This window comes from Triticum urartu, chromosome 4A, assembly GCF_056163025.1.
Source record: "Triticum urartu cultivar PI428250 chromosome 4A, HENAU_Tu73, whole genome shotgun sequence".
NCBI lineage: Eukaryota > Viridiplantae > Streptophyta > Magnoliopsida > Poales > Poaceae > Triticum > Triticum urartu.
The window spans coordinates 538,551,696-538,556,910 of record NC_141876.1 but is presented as its reverse complement, the minus strand read 5'-3'; positions in this window follow the sequence as shown (position 1 = coordinate 538,556,910).

Sequence of the window (5,215 nt, the reverse complement as noted above, 5' to 3'; positions counted from 1 at the left end):
GTACAAATTAAAAGGGAAGGCACTGGAGAAGGAGTGCTTCGAGAGGGCTTTTGTTTGTTTCAAGGCTTGTTGGTAGGGGTTTCTGAATGGTTGCAGGCCCTATTTGGCTGTCGATGGAACTACTTTGAATGGAAGATGGAGAGGCCAGCTAGCAGCAACTTCTGCAGTTGATGGACACAACTGGCTATTCCCAGTTGCATTTGGTGTGTTGGAGGTAGAGTCCGAGGAGAGTTGGGTCTGGTTTCTGCAGCAGTTGCGCAACATTATAGGTACACCCTCAGGTTTATTTATACACACAGATGCTTGCAAGGGTTTAGAAACTATAGTAGAAATTGTATTCCCTAGAGTGGAACATAGGGAATGTATGCGACACCTAGCATAGAATTTTAAAAAGAAATTCAAAGGCAAAGTTTATGATGAGAATCTATGGCCAGCATCATACACATGCAGCTTGAGGAAGCATGAGCACCATTTGAGAGTGTTGTATGCTCATAATCCTTTGATGAAGGAGTGCATGGATGAACATCATGGGAGGTGTGGTCAAGAAGCAAATTCAATGAAATCTGCAAAGTAGACTATGTGACCAATAACCTCGCTGAGTGTTTCAATGCAAAGTTAAAGTCAGTGAAAGGGCTTTTGTTGTGGCAAGCATTTGATAAGATCAGGCAGATGATCATGATAAAGATGGCTCTTCATAAAAGAATTGCAGAAACACAATATGTTGGCCATCTTATGCTCCCATCTCTGATTAAGGCATTGCATGCCAAGGCAAGAGGACTAAGGATGAAATGCATTCGACCATCGACATACGAGGCTGAGGTGACATACATTAACAGTAAAAAGAGGGAATGGAGATATCCAGTGAACCTTGCAACTAAGGAATGCAGTTTTAGGCAATGGAAGATCCACAGGAAACCGTGCATACATGCCGTACATCTCATGACTGTTATTGGAGGTGAAGATGGTGAAGTTGATCAATATTGCTCTGAATATTTCTCCGTTGCCAAATTTAGGGCTGCTTATGCTGAAAATATGCCTGCACTCTTGGGAAAAGACCAATGGAACATAGTAGACCCAGGGTTCAAACTCTATTCTTCTGTACTGACTAGACCACCAGGAAGACCAAGCAAAAACAAGATAAGAGATGGTGAAGAGGGTCATGTAAAAAATAGCATAAGTGCAAAGATGTGGTATTCTAGGGCATATTGCTAGGCTTTGTACCAATCCAGTTGATGCATCATTTGGAGAAGAGGAACAATGGGCAGCAGCAAATACAGAGGAAAATGCAACAACAGAGGAAAATGCAGCAAGTTTAGAAGAGAATGCAGCAGCAGAGGAGAATGCAGCAAGTTTAGAGGAGAATGAAGCAACTGAAGTAGCAGCTTGGTATGTGTGCAATCTTTCCCTATTTTTGCATTTGTTCTCTCTTTTATGGATGACTAAGCTTATTTCTGTTTGACCCAGCTCTAGAATAATTAGAGGCACAAGACAGAAAAGACCTAGAGAGGAAGAAACTTCGATTGAACCATCATCTAATGCAGAATTTGAAACCATGGCTTACGAAGGTTTTGAAGCTATAGGGGAGGGGGAAGTTATTTTGTCTGAAGTTCCTTTAAGGATTAGTGAACCCACAAATGACCATCAACTGGTCATCACTTGCTCGGTTAGTCAAAGCTTAACAAAACCACCACCACCAGAAGTGAAGATCAGAAGCAACAAGACAAAGCTTTCAAAAGCACAAAATATTCCATCTAGGGAAACCAGAAGCAAGACGGTTAACCCATCCCGGAACACAAGGAGCAAGGCAAAGATTTGAATTTGAACTTGAATGCAAGTCATAAACTTTGAACTTTAAGGATTTGTAATAAGGATTCTGTCGTCAATTTGAACTACTGTGAAAACTTGTAAGGTGTAATAATTCTATTTGTATTTTGATGTGAAATTTGAGGTAGAATACAAAACTGAGGCAAAATTTGAATTTGAACCAACACTTGAAGTCCATTCCCCTGTGGTGTGAGTTGCAAAGTTTGTTGAACTATTATAAACGTTAGGTGATCAATCAGATCTCTTTTGCGTGGTAAAACTTGTAGTCATGAGAAATGTGCTCCAAATGAGCTCCTAAGCTAGGGTAAACAACCCCATTTGTAATCAAGTTTTTTTGGACCTACTCCAAATGAGCCAAATATTTTTTATTAACACCTATTCAATCTATATAGTGTAGATTTGAAGAATCGTTGTTTATTGAATTAATCTTTATATTTTAACATTTTTTTGAAAAAATATACTTTAATAGAAAACCATTAAAAACACGTTTAAAATATGAAAATGGAAAACTACACTATAAACGTTAGGTGATCAATCTGATCTCTTATTCACTTTGAAATCAAGCTTTGGTTACTTTTTTGTTTTTTTAATTTTCAAAAACCGAAGGGAACCCTACCTCCTCTCCTTGGTCTCTATGAAATGTTTTACGTGATAGCTCATATGTGTGAAGGTTTTTTCATGAAAATTTTCATAGACAAAGTTTATGATTTTTGGTTGGTAACATGTCACACAAGACAACATTGTGTGTAGGTTTTTTTATTTTTTATTAATGGTGCTCATTTGACCTCAATCGTGCTAGCTAGGTTTTTTTGTAAATGTACGTATACCAAGTTTAGTATTTTTCCTCGTTGGTGTGTCTTATAAAACGACGAATGACGAAGGTTTCATATTTTTTTTGATTTTTTTAAAAATTAGTTATGCTTAGTCAAAGTCTTGGAAACCCTGTTGACCAGCTCAAAACCCCTCTAAACCCCGCGGGGTTTCGCCTAACCCTAGCTCTGAAGTCAGCCGTCCGATCATACCCTAGCACCAAGCGACATCCCTCAGATGTGGTCTTCTAGAAGGAATCCCGAGGGCAGGCTGAGTGCAGGCTCCGCGTCGTTGGATCACATGGATGGCTCCGCATTGTTGGATTATGGGGCGATCCACGAGAGGCGGTCCGCGAGACTTGTTGGTTGTGCCTCCCCTTTCTTTTGCTACTTATTCTGCGGCGATGAGAGGAGCCACTCCTCCTCTGCTTCTCCTTCTCCGGTGATAAGAGGAGCCACTCCTCTACTTCTTCTTCTCCAGCGACTTTGGGCGATATTTCGAGCTCCACTTCAGCCTCCCGCCCCTCGTGGACCCAGTATGGTCCACTTCCCATGGAGCGATGTCCTGACTGCACATGCAGAGCGCCACTGATACGGTTGACTTCGAAGGAGGTCAAGAATGGCAACTATGGGCGCGAGTTTGTGAAATGCGAGAGCAAGCCAGAGGGACAAGTTAGATCTCATGATTTTTCTCTGATTTCTTTTTCTATTAGCTTTTACTTCTTTTTCGTTCTGGGATTTCAGGTTCATGTTTTCGTTTCAGATCGTGAAGAAATGCACACATTTTGAATGGTTGGATGACTACGTTAAGCGGATTCAATTCAATGGGGCCCCAACCCGGGAGCTCAGTCTGCCGTCAGCACCAACGAATTTGGTCTCTGCTCTGACAGTTGGGGATGCAGATCTAAAGGGGGAATTAAAGAAGATGAATAAGAACTTGAAGCAGATGATTCAATCGAACAAGCAAGCAAATCTGATAGCTTTAGGATTTTATCCCTTTTATTTTTGTGTAGCTGCTCTAGGATTTGCTTACTTGCTGGTCATCACTCGTTAGAGATGTTATTTGTGTGGTGTCATGTGCTCTAGGATTTGGTTAAATTTGTGGATCATGTGCTCTATGCTCCGTGTTGCTTAAATTGTGGATCATGTGCTCTATGCTCTGTGTTGCTTAATTTGTGGATCATGTCAGTTTCGACAGTTTTGTACACTTTCAGTTTCGTCAGACAACAGCGACCGCAGAAGAAAAAAATGTAGTTCTAGGGCCCAAATTGAAACTCAGCTCTGGTTGGGCCGTCTCATTGCGTTGAGGGTCGAAGGCCCACAAAGTTAAAAGAGGCCTAGAAAATAGTGCACGCGCTGGCTCTATTTTTTTCCTTGATTATTTCCATGGTAAATCCATTTATTGCCATGCTGAACAAAAATAGTGCATGATGGTAAATCAATTTATTGTTGGACTTGCCCATGTCAAATTTATTTGTACATATTGTGGCAATTTCCTTCTGTATATAGCCTATGGCACAACACTTTGATTTTTTGACATGCGGGTATTATAAACATGTTTTTGTTGCAAGAAAAATATTGTATACATGATATTTTTGTTTTTGTTATTAAGAGCATGTCAGACTTAATTATTTAGATCATGATATCCATCTGAAACCACGTCTAAAATAAAGTCTGGTGGCACCATTAGCCACCATATCCATCTAGAGAGCATGTCTATGGCTCGGCTACGGCACCATTTCCATCTAGATAGCATGTCTATGGCTCGGCTACGACACCATATGTAACACCCACAATGCGGCTATATCTCCCATGTGTCGGGGCACGACTTAGAGGCATAGCCGCATGGTAGGTTTGTCACAAGAGGGGTAATCTTCACACAATCCCATGTACTAAAAAAGAAAGGGATAAACAGTCGGCTTACAATCGCCACTTCACACAAATAACAAGTTAAACATACATCATCCAGAGTACAATCAAAGGTCCGACTACGGAACCAAAATAAAAGAAGACAACCCCAATTGCTAGATCCCTGATCGTCCCAACTGGGCTCCACTACTGATCATACGGAAAAGAAACATAACAACGATCAAGATCTTCATCGAGCTCCCACTTGAGCTGGGTTGCGTCACCTGCACTGGTATCATCACCACCTGCAACTGTTTGGAAGTATCTGTGAGTCACGAGGACTCAGCAATCTCACACCCGCGAGATCAAGACTATTTAAGCTTATGGGTAGGAAAGGGGTAGTAAGGTGGAGCTGCAGCAAGCACTAGCATATATGGTGGCTAACATACGCAAATAAGAGCGAGAAGAGAAGCAACGCAACGGTCATGAAGCTAGAAGTGATCCTGAAACTACTTACGCACAACCATAACTCCAAGACCGTGTTCACTTCCCGGACTCCGCCGAAAAGAGACCATCATGGCTACACACGCGGTTGATGCATTTTAATTTAAGTCAAGTGTCAAGTTCTATACAACCGGACATTAACAAATTCCCATCTGCCACATAACCGCGGGCACGGCTCTCAAAAGTTTATACCCTGCAGGGGTGTCCCAACTTAGCCCATCACAAGCTCT